Genomic DNA, 19739 nt, shown 5'->3' on the forward strand with positions numbered 1-19739 from the left:
TAAAAGTTTACACTATAGTCTATTAAGTGTGCAATAGCATTATGTCTAAAAAAACAATACACATATCTGAATTTAAAAAACTTTATTGCTAAAAATGCTAACCATCATTTGAGTCTTCAGTGAGTTGTAGTAATAATATCAAAGATCACTGATTGCAGATCATCATAACAAATATAATAACAATGAAAAAGTTTGAAATATTGTGAGAATTACCCAACAGTGGTATAGAGACATGAAGTGAGCAAATGCTGTTGGAAAGGTGGTGGTGATAGGTTGCCACAAACTTTCAATTTGGTAAAAAAACAAACAAACCCCTACAATCTATGAAGTGCAATAAAGCAAATCACAATTGGCCTGTATAGGCCTACTCATATTTCTTAATTAATGAATTCCATTAAAACAAATCAGGGTAGGAAATCCCATGCTATAAGAAAATTTTCTGCATTTGTTGAGTTCTTACTATGTGCTAGATAGTGTGTTAAGTGCCATGCATACAGAAACTAGAAAGATCATGGTACTTGACCCAAGAATTTTAGAGTGTGTTGAAGAAAATGTGCAAGAAATTACTTATAATTAATTAATTATAGCTCTGACAGTACAATAGCACAATAGAAAAGCACAGAGTGCCTTAAGAAGGGGATTTAAATTGGACTAGATTAAAGGACTTTCAGAGGAATTTCCAATCTGCCTGATGGACCCTACTCACCCAGCCAGAGTCAAGCTACAAGTCCCCAGAAGCTAGCACCATGGTCTGATTGCTAGCATTCTGGGATGCTCACCATGAAGACTAGACCCCATGCCACTTGCCTGCCCCAGCTCATCTCAGACATGTACACAAGATCTCCTAGAAAGCAGGCCAGTCTCTGCAGGCAGCTGGCTGCCTCCATTTAAGAACTCTGTTTCATTTCCTCTGGCCTGCATTGCATGGCTAACCCCCCCTGAGCAATGGTGTCATTGCACACGTAAGAAAAAGCAGCACATGCCCTCTAATCAGAGCATAAGTCCTATGAGCAGGAATCACGTCATTTATTTCCTTTTTATCCCACATAGCAGTGGCATTTTCAAGGTTTGGACTACCTGTTCATTGGTGTTGAGGTCGTGCCCAAGGTTTGGGATCTTTGTTGGGTTGGTGGGCCTGTAAGTCATTGTTCTAAATCAGGTCTTAACATTGATTCTGAGAAGATCCTCCTTTGGGTTTCCAAAGTACCTGTGAAATCTTCTTTCTTATTCATTTTTGCATTTCCAGAATAAAACACTTAGTAGATTGATACATTCCCAGACATTTCTACTCTGCTCTGTAATCCTGAGATGGGGAGACAGAGGGTTCCCTCTTCTAATCTCCTCAGTTTTGAATGTCCCATCTCCTCTCTTCTCTTCTCTCAATCCTAGGGGTGGTAACTGCTTCCTGAAATTTCTAGTATCTGGTTACCCCAGCAACCTCTTTTTGTTCTTTCACTCTTCCAATAATTTCTTAACCCAGTTTTTGTATTAAGTCCACTCTTTCAAACAACTAGCATGGTTTCTGCATTTCTAATTGGACCTTGACCAATAAAAAAACGCTAAAATATATGTGTTTTGATCTCAACTGAACTTGATCTCTCTATGTGAAGCAGCTATTGTGTAAAGATGTTTTGGAGAGAGGAATGGATTCTGGTTGCAGCTCAGCCACTATTTCACAGTTTGACCTTAGGTCAACCACTTCACCTCTGTGGGTCTCCATTTATTTATCTGCAAAATGAGGAGTTGAACTCCATCACATCCAGGGTTTCTTCTACCATAACATTTTATGATTCTGTGGTTTAATCATTTCAACCTCACCCCAAATTTCATGCCAGCATTCCACTAGATCTTCCAATTCTATATTTAGTGGATCTCTTTATACCTCTTCATAACTTTAGAAAATTCTCTCTTACAGTCATTTCTTTCCTCTCTGAGAGCAACTTCCTTGTAGCTTAATTCCAATTAAGTTATCACTTGGCTAGACCGATTTGTTCAAGGAAGGATAATTTAACTATCCTAGACAAAATTACCCCTTTCTTTATAAGGCAGCTTAAGGATGGCCTTGCCTCACATCTTGGCTCAATGAACTCCTAAACTATTCTCCAACCCTGAGTTTTGTGCTAAACAACTTTCTTAGTGTGAAGAGTGTGAAGCTGCACGTTTTAGCTATTATCACTGGCAAGTCAATAGTCAGTCTGCATACTCTTCTTGACATGGAGCAATAATAACAATAATAAAAGGAATAGACCAAACGTGTAACAGATGCCCAAGTGCAAATTGAGGTGAATGAATGTGGGTAAGGAACTGTCATCACCTACATCACAAACATACACAGCTGGTATCTGAGACATAGTTTATATGGAAATGTGGAGCACACCCTCAACCTTGAGCATTGAAGTGAAAGAAGTATTGTATTTTAATGTTGGTGAAACCAACGATACACTCAGGGTAAGCCCACTCCAGTTTCTAGCACGTATTCCTTTTAGAACTTGGTTCATCTCTGTGCCAAATTGGCTTAGTTCTTATACCTAGGGAACAGTGCCAGAATCTTGAGCCAAAAAGGCTGAAACAGTTGGTTCTGGGGTCCTAATCAATGGACAGCAAGCTTCAGTGAGATGACATAAGCCTTCCACTGGAGCCACAGCAAGTGCTATGTTAGAGACTGAAATTATTGCCAAGGGGATGACAAAGAAGAGAACTACAAAATATGGCATTAGCTAATATTGGTGATTTGTTTCCAGGCACTCTATAGTCATTCTTTTTCATTGATTAATGACTCTGATTTCTAGGAAATAACAATGGAAGAATGTCAGCTTTTTGGTGTCCAATGTAGGTCTCTCAAAGTGTGTTTTATGGGATCCATCCATTGTCCTGAGAAGCAATAAATGAGGATTTCCACATACTCACCGAGGAGCCTAATCTTTCTCATCTCTGGGCTGAGAATCAATACCACTAGCCTTTTAGGGGGTTCTTTAAGAGCCACTTGACTCCTTTGACAGCTATCATGGATTGGGGTAAGTGTCAAAAAGAAGGGGGACTTGCATTTGGATGCTAAATACTGAGAGATCTTTTCCAGCTTTTGATCCATGAGAAGAGACAGTGCCTCATGTCATCATGTCTACTGTCATTTTGGAGACAGACATCTTGATTCCTTCCATTTACGTGCTCAGCTTACAATTATTTTCCTTTCAAACTTCCCAGAGAAGTTCTATCTACCCAGAAAGTCCTTCCACAAGGCATTTTATTGGGAAAGATCCTAGAGTTCATTGACATCAAATACTGTGAAAGGTATTAATGGCATCAGTAGCCCTGGTTTTATTTAAATGGTGCACATATGAGTGATTGTCTAGTGGCCCATGAGGTGTATCATAGTAACCCTCACTGGATCCCATTCTCAGGTCCAGATGTTGTTGTTCAGCAAATAAAGTTTATCTTCTGTCTATTGGCCTTCTTTTCTTTTTTCCCCTTAAGGAATCTCTTATCTCCTTTCCTTTTCTCTCAGCCTGGTATCCTCATTTTCATTCTCCCTTTAAAAATCTCCTTTCCATAATGGATCTAACAAACTAATTTACATTGAGTTATGTAGGGCAGATGAGACTTATTTAATGTGTTCATTCTCATAATCAGTTAAGATAAAAGATGAGAAAGCATGACAGCAGGAAGTACCTACAGTAGTTCACATTTAAAAGAAAATAAGCTCATAAATGGAAGAAGTAAATGTCTAACTGCAGAATTGAAGACATTAGTGAGTTGGTAGGAACTTTTTAAAACCCCAGAATCATTCTACCTTCGTGATCATCTATTCATGCTTAACCTTGCCCAACTCTGATAGCCCCAACTACAGACATCATAATGAACATCTCCAATTCTAGGAGTTTAGTCTTTTGGATGTTCTCTACTCTGGCTTGACAATATGAAAACTGGCATCTCCAGTCAGATGGAGATGGTCCAGTTTTGTAGGGGAAAGTCACTGATCTCATTGTATATATAAATGAAATGCTAAACAAGCATGTAATGAAACAAGTTTTATTTTTTTCTTCTTCACCTTTTTTTTTTTTCGCGGTATGCGTGCCTCTCACTGCTGTGGCCTCTCCCGCTGTGGAGCACAGGCTCTGGACGCGCAGGCTCAGCGGCCATGGCTCACGGGCCCAGCCGCTCTGCGGCATGTGGGATGCTCCCGGACCGGGGCACGAACCATTGTCCCCTGCATCAGCAGGCGGACCCTCAACCACTGCGCCACCAGGGAAGCCCTTCTTCTTTACCTTTAAAGTGTATTTTGTGGAAGAATCTTCTATAATGCCTCTGGATGAAAACTTTTCAGGTCCCTGGACTTTTTCAGTCAGTCTTAGGTAATAGACATCCTTACAATAACTTTAAGTCATGGAAACAATCTCAGTTCACTAAATCGAAATGTCAAGGAGGAGACATTGGGCTTTCTGATAGCATCTTTAGTAGTTTTCTGGTAGCATCTTTAGGATTCTCTATGTAGAGTATCATGTGATCTGCAAACAGTGACAGCTTTAATTCTTTTCTGATTTTGATTCCTTTTATTTCATTTTCTTCTCTGATTGCTGTGGCTAAAACTTCCAAAACTATGTTGAATAATAGTGGTGAGAGTGGGCAACCTTGTCTTGTTCCTGATCTTAGTGGAAATGGTTTCAGTTTTTCACCATTGAGGACGATGTTGGCTGTGGGTTTGTTATACATGGCCTGTATTATGTTGAGGAAAGTACCCTCTATGCCTACTTTCTGGAGCGCTTTTATCATAAATGGGTGTTGAATTTTGTTGAAAGCTTTCTCTGCATCTATTGAGATGATCATATGGTTTTTCTCCTTCAATTTGTTAATATGGTGTATCACATTGATTGATTTGCGTATATTGAAGAATCCTTGCATTCCTGGGATAAACGCCACTTGATCATAGTGTATGATCCTTTTAATGTGCTGTTGAATCCTGTTTGCTAGTATTTTGTTGAGGATTTTTGCATCTATCTTCATCAGTGATATTGGCCTGTAGTTTTCTTTCTTTGTGACATCTTAGTCTGGTTTTGGTATCAAAATTTGTCTATTTCTTCCAGGTTGTCCATTTTATTGGCATAAAGTTTCTTGTACTAATCTTTCATGATCCTATGTATTTCTGCATTGTCAGTTGTTACTTCTCCTTTTTCATTTCTAATTCTCTTGTTTCTTAAGGTAGGATTGTATTGCTATAATCTTCCCTCTTGGAACTGCTTTTGCTGCATCCATAGGTTTTGGGTCATCATGTTTTAATTGTCATTTATTTCTAGGTGTTTTTTATTTCCTCTTTGATTTCTTCAGTGATCTCTTGGTTATTAAGTAGTGTGTGTTTAGCCTCCATGTGTTTGTATTTTTTACAGATTTTTTCCTGTAATTGATATCTAGTCTCATAGCGTTGTGGTCGGAAAAGATACTTGATATGATTTCAATTTTCTTAAATTTACCAAGGCTTGATTTGTGACCCAAGATATGATCTATCCTGGAGAATGTTCCATGAGCACTTGAGAAGAAGGTGTATTCTGTTGTTTTTGGATGGAATGTCCTATAAATATCAATTAAGTCCATTTTGTTTAATGTATCATTTAAAACTTGTGTTTCCTTATTTATTTTCATTGTGGATGATCTGTCCATTGGTGAAAGTGGGGTGTTGAAGTCCCCTACTATGACTGTGGTACTGACGATTTCCCTTTTAATGGCTGTTAGCATTTGCCTTATGTATTGAGGTGCTCCTATGTTGGGTGCATAAATATTTACAATTGTTATATCTTCTTCTTGGATATATCCCTTGATCATTATGTCGTGTCCTTCTTTGTCTCTTGTAATAGTCTTTGTTTTAAAGTCTATTTCGTGTGATATGAGAATTGCTACTCCAGCTTTCTTTTAATTTCCATTTGCATGGAATATCTTTTTCCATCCCCTCACTTTCAGTCTGTACGTGTCCCTAGGTCTGAAGTGGGTCTCTTGTAGACAGCATATATACGGGTCTTGTTTTTGTATCCATTCAGCCAATCTATGTCTTTTGGTTGGAGCATTTAATCCATTTACATTTAAGGTAATTATCAATATGTATGTTCCTCTTCTCATTTTCTTAATTGTTTTGGGTTTGTTACTGTAGGTCTTTTCCTTCTTTTGTGTTTTCTGCCTAGAGAAGTTCCTTTAGCATTTGTTGTAAAGCTGGTTTGGTGGTGCTGAATTGTCTTAGCTTTTGCTTGTCTATAGAGGTTTTAATTTCTCCGTCAAATCTGAATGAGATCCTTGCCGGGTAGAGTAATCTTGGTTGTAGGTTTTTCTCCTTCATCACTTTAAATATGTCCTGCCAGTCCCTTCTGGCTTGCAGAGTTTCTGCTGAAAGATCAGCTGTTAACCTTATGGGGATTCCCTTACATGTTATTTGTTGTTCTTCCCTTGCTGCATTTAATATTTGTTCTTTGTAGTTAATTTTTGATAGTTTGATTAATATGTGTCTTGGTGTGTTTCTCCTTGGATTTTTCCTGTATGTGACTCTCTGTGCTTCCTGGACTTGACTATTTCCTTTCCCATATTAGGGAAGTTTTCAACTATAATCTCTTCAAATGTTTTCTCAGGCCCCTTTTTCTCTTCTTCTTCTGGGACCCCTATAATTTGAATGTTGGTGCATTTAATATTGTCCCTGAGGTCTCTGAGACTATCCTCAATTCTTTTCTTTCATTTTTCTTTATTCTGCTCTGCAAGTAGTTATTTCCACTATTTTATCTTCCAGGTCACTTATGTGTTCTTCTGCCTCAGTTATTCTCCTTTTGATCTTTTCTAGAGAATTTTTAATTTCATTTATTGTGTTGTTCATCACTGTTTGTTTGCTCTTTAGTTCTTCTAGGTCCTTGTTAAACGTTTCTTGTGTTTTCTCCATTCTATTTCCAAGATTTTGGATCATCTTTACTATCATTACTCTGAGTTCTTTTTCAGGTAGACTGCCTATTTCCTCTTCATTTGTTAGGTCTGGTGGGTTTTTGCCTTGCTCATTCATCTGCTGTGTGTTTCTCTGTCTTCTCATTTTGCTTAACTTACTGTGTTTGGGGTCTCCTTTTCGCAGGCTGTGGGTTCATAGTTCCCATTGTTTTTGGTGTCTGCCCCCAGTGGCTAATGTTGGTTCAGTGGGTTGTGTAGGCTTCCTGGGGGAGGGGACTAGTGCCTGTGCTCTGGTGGATGAGGCTGGTTCTTGTCTTTCTGTTGGGCAGGTCCACGTTTGGTGATGTGTTTTGGGGAGTCTGTGGCCTTATTATGACTTTAGGCAGCCTCTGTGCTAATGGATGGGGTTGTGTTCCTATCTTGCTAGTTGTTTGGTGTAGGGTGTCCAACACTGTAGCTTGCTGGTTGTTGAGTGGAGCTGGGTCTTGGCGTTGAGATGGAGAACTCTAGGAGATTTTTGCTATTTGTTATTACATGGAGCTGGGAGGTCTCTTGTGGTCCAGTGTTCTGAACTTGGCTGTCCCAGCTCAGTGGCACAGCCCTGATGCCTGGCTGGAGCACCAGGAGCCTGTCCTCCACATGGCTCAGAACAAAAGGGAGGAAAAAAAGAAAGATGAAGGTAAAATAAAATAAAATAAAAAAATAAAGTTATTAAAATAAAAAATTATTAAGAAGAAAAAATTTTTAAGTAATTAAAAAACAAACAAACAAAAAAAAAACGGAGAGAACCCTAGGACAAATGGTAAAAGCAAAAGTATACAGAAAAAAATCACACAAAGAAACATACACATACACACCCACAAAGAGAGAAAAAGGGGGGGAAAATATATGGTTGTTCCCAAAGTACACCTCCTCAGTTTGGGATGATTCGTTGTCTATTCAGGTATTCCACAGATGCAGGGTACATCAAGTTGGTTGTGGAGATTTAATCCGCTGCTTCTGAGGCTGCTGGGAGAAATTTCCCTTCCTCTTCTTTGCTCGCACAGCTCCTGGGGTTCAGCTTTGGGTCTGGCCCCGCCTCTGCGTGTAGGTTGCCTGAGGGCATTTGTTCTTCGCTCAGACAGGACAGGGTTAAAGGAGCCATTGATTCGGGGGCTCTGGCTCACTCAGGCCGGCGGGAGGGAGGGGCACGGAGTGCGGGGCAAGCCTGCGGCAGCAGAGGCCAGCGGGACGTTGCACCAGCCTGAGGCGCGCCGTGCGTTCTCCTGGGGAAGTTGTCCCTGGATCCCGGGACCCGGGCAGTGGCGGGCTGCACAGGCTCCTGGGAGGGGCGGTGTGGATAGTGACCTGTGCTTGCACACAGGCTTCTTGGTGGTGGCAGCAGCAGCCTTAGCGTCTCATGCCCGTCTCTGGGGTCCGTGCTGTTAGCTGTGGCTCGCGCCCGTCTCTGGAGCTCCGTTAAGCAGCGCTTTTAATCCCCTCTCCTCACGCTCCAGGAAACAAAGAGGCAAGAAAAAGTCTCTTGCCTCTTTGGCAGCTCCAGACTTTTTCCCGGACTCCCTCCAGGCTAGCTGTGGCGCACTAGCCCCCTTCAGGCTGTGTTCACGCCGCCAACCCCAGTCCTCTCCCTGTGCTCCGACCAAAGCCCCCCCTGCCCCTGCAGGTGAGCAGACAAGCCTCTCGGGCTGGTGAGCGCCGGTCGGCGCCGATCCTCTGTGCGGGAATCTCTCCGCTTTGCCCTCCGCCCCCCCGTTGCTGTGCTGTCCTCCGCGGCTCCGAAGCTCCCCGCTCCGCCTCCCGCAGTCTCCACCCGCGAAAGGGCTTCCTAGTGTGTGGAAACCTTTCCTCCTTCACAGCTCCCTCCCTACCCAGACGTGGGGAGTTTCTTGCCTTTTGGGAGGTCTGAGGTCTCCTGCCAGCGTTCGGTGGGTGTTCTGTGGGGGTTCCAGATGTAGATGTATTTCTGATGTATCTGTGGAGAGGAAGGTGATCTCCACGTCTTACTCTTCTGCCATCTTGAAGCTCTCTGTATGGCTCTATTTTTATTCGGTTGCTTTTATGTACTTTCTCAGTATGAATCATATTCCTCTAGTAATGACCAAAGACCACCTAGGCTGGTGGTGAGGAGACTGGCACAAGGCCAGTGAAATCAGCTGAAATTAAGAGATAAGACAATATAATGGGCTGACTTATAAGACAGTAAATCTTTTGATTTAATGGTGCATGAATAGTGAACCCATGCACATATGACGATGGCTTTAAACTGTGTCTGCAAATTCTATGATACTTCTCCCTTCAAGAAGTGGAGTTTAAGTCTCCTCTTCATGAGTGTGAGAACTTAGTGACTAGCATATAATTATGTGACAGTATAGAACTTTGTAAAAGGCACTAGAACTTCAGCCTTTCTCTCTCGGGTTATTCACCTGAAGGAAGACAGCATGATGACATAAGGGCACATCAAGCAGCCCACAGAGAGGCCTCCACTGCAAAGAATTGAGGCTTCCTGTCAACAGCCATGTGAGTGAGTCATCTTGGATGCAGATCCTCCAGCTCCAGTCAAACCTTCAGATTATTGCAGCCTGAGCTGACATATTAACTATAGCATCATGAGAGATTCAGAACCAGAACTATTCAACTAAATATTTCTTGAATTCCTGACTCATAGAAACAGTGCGATAATAATCATTAAGAATCTCTTAAGTTTTGAGGGTAATTTGTTATGCAGCAAGAGATAAATTATACACCCCTGAAAGCAATATTTTCTGCATGTCTCTGAAATGGAGACACATTGAAGTTGAATTGAGTTGAAGATTCATGCAGGTTCTATTGATAAAATGGAAGAGAGATGTTCACTGCAAGCAATAGATGATTTGATCATTTTAAGAAGAGAATAGTTGGCATAAAAGTGGAGCCTTTGGGAAAGCTGCAAATAGTATAAAAAGCATTGAAGAATTTTCCAGTAAAGGTAACTGAAATCACTGAAGGCTACTGTTAACAAGAGGTTTTTGATGCTCATAGAAAAGGGAGCAAGGGAAAAATGAGACACATTTTCATTTACCAAAAATAGAATCTTAGGGACATTCACACACTAGATTTGGCAGTGAATATTTTCAGAATAGAAAAGCTTATGCAAACCCAGTTCGAACATCCTAGCAGAAATGAGAAACTCCTGTACTTGCTATTAAGATTATTCTTCGCTAGTACACCAGAGTCCTGCACTACCCCTTGCGATTTCCCTATATCCTGCCTACACCTAAATAATAATAAAGGACCTCCATAGGTACTTTATTAATCTCTCCTTGAATTGCTTAATTTGAGAGTATCATTTCTTTCTTGCTGGTAGGGTCCTTGGAGATCTTCCCCAAACCCACAATGTTTCCCTTTGGCTCTTAGGTGAGGGTACAGCCTTATCGAGGGCAGGGCCACCTTATTTTCATTTGTGGCCCCAGCGGAGCATCCAGCCCACAGTAAGTAGGCAATACAAGTTTAAAAAACATGTGAACAAGCACACTAAGAGGAAGTGGAATTAAAACATTAATAAGGAGCAAGGGTGTGAGAGAAAACCCATTCAACAAAGTATATTTCATATGAACCAGAAAAGTAATATATTCCATCTCCAATATTACATAACTTGGGAATAATATAGGAAGCTGCATATTTAAAAATTCGCTTCAGATAAAACTGAACCTCTAAGTAAAAACTTGACCTGTAAGTGTAAGTGTTGTGTTTAAGAACCAAATGCTTTGCAATCAGACAGGCCTCACTGAATCCTCATGCTCCTTTTCTAGTTTTACAAAGTTAAGAAAGTCATTTAAACTTTGGTAGCCTCAGTTTCCTCATCTGTAAAATGGGAATAACAATACCTACCTTTAAGTGTTGTTGTAAAAGTTTAGTGAGATCATGTTTGTAAGGCCCTTAGTGTAGGGTCGCACACTGGTACAGAACTCAACTAATGAAAGTTTTTGTGTTTTTGTGTTTTTTCCCAAGGCATTATGATTTCCTAAAAGACATACAAAGCTAAAAAAGAGTCAAAACTAAAGCTAAAGATAACATATGCTACAGATAATCTTTCTCCCTTTATTACAAAATGTAATTCTTGTACTTGAAATATGCTAGTCCTTTCTGAGTCCCTTACACTTGGCCTGATCACTCAATCAATAATTATGTATTGAGCATTTCCATCTTGGCCTCCTTCCTATGTCAGCTATGCTTCTGCTTTAGTGCCTTTGCACTTACTGTTTTCTCTGCTTCACAAGCTCTCCTCTCAGATATTTACATGTCTCCATGATTCACTTTGTTCAGATTACTATGCAAATACAACATTTCACAGAGATCTTCTCCTTACCTGGCTTTACTTTTCTTTATAGCCCTTATTACTATCTGGTATGTAGGTATACACTCAGCCCTCCATATCTGCAAGTTCTGCATCCATGGATTCAACCAACTGTGGATTGAAAATACTTTTTCTTGAGTAATAAAAAAATTCCAAAAAGCAAAACTTGAATTTGTCATGCACCAGCAAATATTTACATAGCATTTACATTTTGTTTACAATTACTTACATGCAATTACATTGTATTAGGTATTACAAGTAATCCAGAGGTGATTTTAAGTATACAAGAGATGTGCATAGGTTATATGCAAATATATTGCCATTTTATATAAGGGACTTGAGCATCCACAGATTTTGGTATCTGCGCGGTGTGCTAGAACTAATTCCCTGTGGATACTGAGGGACAACTGTACTTACCTCTTGGTGTATTTCGCATCTCTCTCATCCCAGTATGACTCAGGAGGGCAGCGACTTTGCCTTATTCACTGCTGAGTCCCAGTTTACAGAATAGTGCCTAGCACCTAATGAGTATTCAATAAATACTTGAAGAATGAATGATTGAATAAAATTCTAAGAGTTACAAAGATAACAGTGTATGATGTTGTATCCTAATTAGAGCTTACAGACTATCTACCTGCATTTGTCCATTTTTTTCTTCCCACCTGGAATATCCTAGTTCCATATTTCTAAATCAAGTTAGACTTCAATTCCCAGTCCCAACTCTCAACTGTTCCCTAAAAGATTTGTTCAGTCAGTACAACTGACATTACTATATCCCTTCTCTGACTCCCTTAAGACAGATCCTGATTAATGAGAAGTAATTGAACAAGAGAAGCCATGTGACTGATTTCCTATGGTTAAGAAAGATAATTTATGCTTTAGTGAAGGTAATCTCTATTTAACGTCTTTATCCTAATAGTTTTGTAAATAGTACATACAGACTCACCTGGTGTTTGTACCTCTAGAGCCTCCCGTGGAAGGTATGGGGGCATATGAACTGGACAGCTCAATTTCGGCTGGTACCTGAATCCTGTAGAAGTCATTCCAAATGCATGGACTGACCAGTTAACATAGATCTGCCCAGCCCTTGAGATAAATACATTAGCTTTCTGACTAGATAAGAGAAAGCATGTTCAAGTTATCATAATTCTATTCCAGACCCTGAAGAGCTAGGAAATTACTCAGTCATCATGCCAGGAGAGATTAAGGAAACAGGAGGCATTTCCCAAGAGCCATGGAGTAGATGGGAAATTGGTTCTAGGATCAATCTAGTTTCAAATACAAGCTCTGTGTTCTTGAGCAAATTGGTTAATTTTTCTGAAACTCAGTTTTCTCCTCTGGAAATGGGAATAATATTTGGCCAACTTATCACACAAGGATGATCTAAGAATCAAATGACTTCCTATATGGAGAATGGCTTCATAAGCTATAAAGAGCTTTATATATTTAAGTGAAATTTACCAAGTGCTGTGGTCTTAGCAGATAGCTATCATGTACTAAGACAATGATTGTGGATGTGATAAGTGCTGCAACAAACCTTGGGCTACTGAATTAGTTTTCAAGGGCTGCTATAACAAAGTACCACAAACTGGGCAGCTTAAACGACAGAAATTTATTGTCTCATAGTTTTGGAAGCTAAAGTCTGAGATCAAGGTATTGGTTCCTTCTAAGAGCTGTGAGAGAGAATGTGATCCATGCCTCTCTCCTAGTTTCTGGGGTTTTTCTGGCAACCTTTGGCATTCCTTGGCTTTAGAAGCATCCCCTCGATCTCTGCCTTTATCTTCACATGATGTTCTCCCTGTGCGTGTGTCTTTGTGTCCAAATTTCCCCTTTTTATAAGGACACCAGACATAATGGCCTAGCACTCATCCTTATGACCTCATCTGAATTTAACTAATTACATCTGCAATGACTCTATTTCCAAATAAGTTTACACTGTGAGATACTGGGGGATAGGACATCCGCATATGAATTTTGGGGAGACAATTGTGTACCCAGAATACCTTGCCAGATCAGATTATTGAGAGGCAAAGGTTTGTTTCTGAGTTAATCTAACTTATCTTCCCTTGGGATATGTTCTCTTTCCTCTAGCCCACTGCCAGTACACTTCTATGACACCTTCCCATTGGTACCCAGACATAAGTGCCATACCAAGGAGGAGAGAGGCAGGAGTGGTCCGCCCCAGTGGAGATGAGTATTTTATTACACATGTTGTTTAGAATTGTTGGTGCAAGATGATAATCAAAAGCAGATGAACTTTTAGTTGGTTTTATTATTGTTGTTAAATTCTCTACGGACAATGCATCCCTTTATTGCCAGCACCCAGGGAGGATTACTCCCACTGCCCTGCCCTTGACACGCCACTGCCGGACCTGCCCAGACATAGCTCAGTTCACCAGTGGGAATGGCATAAATGATTTCCCAGGAGGTTCCTCAATCCCTATGCAAATAGAATTTCATCAGACCTCATCCACGAATGCATACACATGCCCAGATATGCTCTTTAAGAAAAATTATTCAAAACTTGTATAGGGCCAAGAAAGTACAAAATGACCTTCTAAAAAACATACTGGGGTATGGTTTAACGAGCCCAACAAGGACCATTTGTCTGTGGAAATGCAATACATTTTATGGCTCTGCTATCTATTGTTTTTTTGGAAATGGGTATTCACTTTATTTTAGTTTAGTTTTTGGAAATGGGTATTCACTTTATTATTTTTTAATAGATCTTTATTGGAGTATAATTTCTTCACAATACTGTGTTAGTTTCTGTTGCACAACAAAGTGAATCAGCCATATGCATACATATGTCCGCATATCCCCTCCCTTTTGAGCCTTCCTCCCACCGTCCCTATCCCACCCCTCTAGGTTGTCACAAAGCAGCCAGCTGATCTCCCTGTGCTACGCTGCTGCTTCCCACTAGCTAACTGTTTTACACTGGGTAGTGTATATATGTCGATGCCACTCTCACTTCACCTCAGCTTCCCCCTCCCACCCCGTGTCCTGGACAGCTACATGTGAAAGAATGAAATTAGAACACTACCTAACATCATACTCAAAAATAAAGTCCAAATGGATTAAAGACCTAAATGTAAGACCAGACACTATAAAACTCTTAGAGGAAAGCATAGGAAAAACACACTTTGACATAAACCACAGCAAGATCTTTTTTAACCCACCTCCTAGAGTAAAGGAAATAAAAACAAAAATAAACAAATGGGACTTAATTAAACTTAAAAGCTTTTGCACAGCAAAGGAAACCATAAACAAGATGAAAAGACAACCCTCAGAATGGGAGAAAATATTTCAAATGAAACAACGGACAAAGGATTAATCTCCAAAATATACAAACAGTTCATGGAGCTCAATATCATAAAAACAAACAATTCAATTAAAAAATGGGTGGAAGACCCAAATTGACATTTCACCAAGGAAGACATACAGATGGCCAAGAGGCACATGAAAAGCTGCTCAACATCACTAATTATTAGAGAAATGCAAATCAGAACTACAATGAGTAGTTGTAGTAGCAAATCAAAACTCACGCCAGTCAGAATGGCCATTGTCAAAAAATCTAGGAAAAATAAATGCTGGAAAGGATGTGGAGAAAAGGGAACCCTCCTGCACTGTTGGTGGGAATGTAAGTTGATACAGCCACTATGGGCAACAATGTGGAGGTTCCTTAAAAAATCTATTGATGATTAAAGACTCAGATTCTGTGAAGTCACATGTTAACTTCATGTAGGTCTTGTCCAGCAGAGATGCAAATAAGTTTTCCAGTTGAAAAGATAAACCCTGTAAGGCATTCACCTAGCAATCTTATTGTTACATTTTTTCTTAAATGCCTATAAATATCCAGTTTCTCAAAATATTTTTTAATCAAATTTATCATCTTAGTGGGTCCCTTATTAATTAGTTAATATATCTTTGATACCAGTCAAAATGTATCAGTCAGCAGTAGAAGGATATGCTTAGGCTGCACCCCAATTTTTATAGTTTGTGGCTTATTCCACTAGAACTGCTTAATGTTCTGAAGTATGGTTAATGACGACACTGATATTTCTTCTGTTTAAAATATTTCTGTCTCTTCCCTTTGACTCCTATCAATGCTTCACCCTTTTTTACTCAATGTGGGAAAAAGCCACTGATAAAAGGAGAGGGAAATTTTGTTCTAATACACATACAAGAGCATTTAGAAGGAAAGTTTTGAGTAGAAAATAGAGTGAAATGTCTATCAGTTGAACTGTATACTTGCCACACAATGAAAGCTAATCTCTGGGCAGATGATGTCTGAAGAGAGAGGGGACATGATTTCTCATTGGTGGGAAAACCGGGAAAGATACTGGAAATTCATTCTCTCTAGGACTCTTGCCATGTTTCCTGAGTATGCAGCTTTCTGTTTTTTCAAAAACCTAACCAATAGGTCATTGATTATGAAGAGAGGTGGCAAATTCCCTGTTTCACTGAAGTTAAAATTTCTTTTTCAAGCTCCCAAGTTGGTCACTGCTGTGTGTATTTCCAGGTTTTGGTTGTAGACGAAGATGTTAAAATGGAAGGTATGTGGTAGAGACCTTTATGCACTAATATTAGACATTAAAGTGAGTTGCAAATCATCACCCTGTAGGATTTCCAAGAAGGAAATCAGAAGTCAATTACTCCCCTAACATTCAGGAGGATTATAAAAAATGTCTAGATAGGTGGAGATGAAGGGAGGAGTTGTGGCAAGGTTTTCTTTGAAGAGAGCTATGCTGAGGCCCATCCACCACCTTTTCCCTAAGATAAGGGGTAAGGGGTACTTTGTCTTTAGAGAGAGATGGCAACAGAGCTACTCTGAGAGCTTGTCTTATGTCCCTTGAACTTGGAAGACACAGTGGTTCTTGGTTGTGGAAGATTAGTTTATCTTTAAAACATGGTTTCTCCCTCTCCATCTCCATGAGTAAAGTGTACCTCACCTGCCCCTTGACTCATCACTGTACTATGTGGCTTGATTTGTCAATGGGATGTTAACAGCTGATTCAGGCAGGGGCTTAGAATATGCTTGCATGGTTGGGCATGCCTCTTGGTGCCTCTGCCTTTGTCATGAGAAGAACATGCCTGGCTAGCCCCTGGTCCAAGGAGAATGAAAGATTCGTGGAACAGGCCTGCTGCTCCAACCAATCCACAGGTGTAAGAATCAACTATTATTTTAAGCCACTGAGATTTGAAGTTGTTTGCTATGCAGCATCCTTATAGTCATAGCTGATTGCTATCTTGTCTTACTGCTTTGATGGTAGAGAAAAAGAGAGCTGCTGCTTGCTGCATTAGAATCAGCCCCCACTCTCAGTGCATCCAAAGACATGCTTGAGTGTTTCCTATGGACTGGATGTGCACTCTGAGACTTAGCATGTGAATTGTGTCAGGCAAGGCTGACAGATTTGGTTAGTAAAGAAACAATGATCTCTTATTTTAGTCAAATAGCTTATTACTCATATAGACAGCAAAATCAAGAGTAGCAAATGTGCTAGTTTTCTGTGTTCCTTGTTCCACAGGACAACACCAGAACAAAAGGGGCTAGATACTACAGCATGAATAATGGAACATCCTGGCCTTGAAAAGCCCATGCCTTGCTGCAGGTAAGCCATTTTACAGTCTGCAGATCTACCCTAAGTGGGAGTGAGACAGAAAGCCTCCGACCTTGTCAGAATTCAGGAGGCACTGAAGAACCATCTGGTGACAGCCTCCCAGGAAGACAGGGAGGCAAGTGAGAGATGGCCTTGTAGCAGCTCCTTTCACACTATATATCATCATTAGCCCTTCAGCTCAAAGGAGTGTTTGAAAAGACTGCTGCCAGAAGTATTTTCAGATTCCAAAATTGCAAGCAAATTTTCAAGTGCCAAGAAGAAATCTACAGTAATATTTATTAAAAATGTTCTAGCTCCATTTATAACTATAGAGATTATCAGAGATCTTTTTTAAGGCGTAGCCATGGATGCAAGTAATCACAACGCAGAAAATTTTCCTTTGTGCAATACTGTGTATATATATATATAGGATAATACATGTATTATCCTAAAAAGACTTGCTTGTAGGGCTATTGTGAATAAAATCCCTTCTAAATTAGAGTTCAAAATAATAGCAAATTTTTGTGAAGACTCTCAAGTTGAGTTAGAATTTAGAAAATTTTTACTGCCTTTGGGGAGGTAATACAAATACAAATTTTAGTAAATATTTGCAGAAAAGCACAGACAGCATATAGTCAGAGTTGAAGCAAAGCATAGATGATTCTATGGAAAGTGCTGGCTGACCTGCCCATACTCTGTGTAAAGCTGCTCAAGCAACATTTGATGTCCTTTCTATTGGCATTGAGGTAATTGTCATGAAATTCTTGTACTTTGGCATTTGTATTGTCGGAATTGAGCATTTAAAGGATTTTTGTGATTTTGTTGGCATTTAGTATTTTTCAATCTTCTCACATTCCAAAAGCCCATTGTCTCTCTTTGACAAATGCAACTGAGAGAATCCTCAGTTTATATGAAGCATTGAAATCATATTTTCATTCTGAAGGGAAGCCCCTTCCCAAATTCTTACTGACTTTTAAAGTAATCTATTGAGGGAAGTCTACTTATTTCTTATCACTCACAGTTTTCAATATCTCTTTAGCAATAGGATAATGCAAATTAAAAGAAAAGCAAACAGTGTTATTGAAGACTCCATTGCTTAAAGAAACTCATCAAATGTGTTAAAGAAAAATGACAGAAAATTTTATCCTTTTAAGTGTCAAGGCTGTTCTTAAAAGGACAAACTTACTTATGAACAGAAAAAGAAAATCTGACTTGAAGTGGATAATTATTACAGTACTTGCCATGACTATCTTTTGAAATGGATTTCATCGCTTAAAGAATTCAATTATGTTATATGGATGTTACTAGATACTCTTGTAGTACGTGTAGTGTTGAAGAAGGGATTGAAGTTTGATGATCATGCTCTTTCTTTTTTGTCAGTGGACAACGTTTTAAAAATTGTTGATCAAGAGATGGAAGAATGTAATCCTGAAGCTATGCCATGAAAAGGTAGCATTGTGTGCTGCAAAAAAAACACATTTGAAGAGCAAATCTTAGAGTTGTTAATTTTATGCAAGTCCAAGTTCGGTGAAATGGCTCATAATGCTAATTTGACAGTAGCATCTCATTAATGATTGTTCAATGGAAAACAGAATAAAATAAGTTGGATGTGACCAACCAGAATAAGCTGGATGTATAAGCTACGTTACTATGTGATGGGAAAATAGACTGTAACTGTAAGAAATTTCATAAGCAAATTCTGCAAAATAGGTAACTTGTCAGGAAAGCCAAATCAGCAGAGAAATATTATTAAAGAAAGAGGTATGTAATTTAGATACTTATCAGCTATTTCAGATAGACAACGAGTAATTTTTTTTAGTATCATATATGTCACGCAGTATTTTACTTTTGTATCAATCTACAATCTCTGGGCAAGTTGAAATAATTAACATTTACCTGAGTATTGCGTATCTTTATTTGCTTAATCCGACAGCCCTGGTCAAATGGAGCATGTCTCGGGGCTCTCCTAAGCTATCTAATTTACTTAGGAACCAATCTTTGACACAAACAGATCATGAAAGAAGGAGGTAAAATATCCATGATAATTATACGGTCTTCAGGTAGACCTAGAACTCTGGAAATTGTCTGGTCCAACAGGAGAAGAAAGCCGATCACTAAAGATGGACTTTCAGCTCTGCCTCAGTAGCCTAACAGCTGGAAAGATGCAAGTAGACAGCCGATACACTTGTATAAGTTTTTCATTACTTTGTAGATTTTTTAAAAGTCACAGTTTACATAAAAGTAACTCGTGGCTCTTGCTGACTGTAGACAAAGCTAATGTTGAGCCCTGGAAGATGCTTCCCTTGAAGGAGTTTGAGCACAGAGGAGTGTGTAATCTGTCTGCCCGAGGCTTGCCCATCCCTGGGGGCAGCTGGGAGTCTCTGGGTTGCATTTTTAGTGTTTCTTAAGTAGCAGCAGCACTTCCATTAACATATTCCCTGGTTAGAAGGTGAACTTCATTCATAGAAATGTTCTCTAGGGTTTTCCTTTCTTTCTATAATGCTTCTCCTAATGGCCTCTCAAAACATTACATTTTCTGTCCTTGTTTCAATTTTACACCAAGAAGCATGTTGCTCTCTACTGGTTTGAGTGTAGGGTTTAGCAAAATCCTCATGCCATTCTATTGCTTGCAGGTTACTGTTAGGAGAGGTGATGAGGAAAAGCAGAAGAGCCAGCAGGTGGGATTCACAGAAAAATAAGGCAGCACTTCGGGTAACAGAGATTCTTCAACAATGGGATGGTGACTGAGGAAGGATGCACAGGGGCACTAGCTAGGCATCCAGGACATGCCTGAGAGGCAGCTCACCAACCTGAGGTCAGCCTTAAAAAGTGAAAGTGGAATTCACTAGGATGCACTAGTATTTAAAAATAAAAGGAAGCCTTTGGTGGAAAGAGCGGTGGAT

The sequence above is a fragment of the Lipotes vexillifer genome, unplaced genomic scaffold (assembly GCF_000442215.2).
Source record: "Lipotes vexillifer unplaced genomic scaffold, Lipotes_vexillifer_v1.1 scaffold806, whole genome shotgun sequence".
Classification (NCBI taxonomy): domain Eukaryota; kingdom Metazoa; phylum Chordata; class Mammalia; order Artiodactyla; family Lipotidae; genus Lipotes; species Lipotes vexillifer.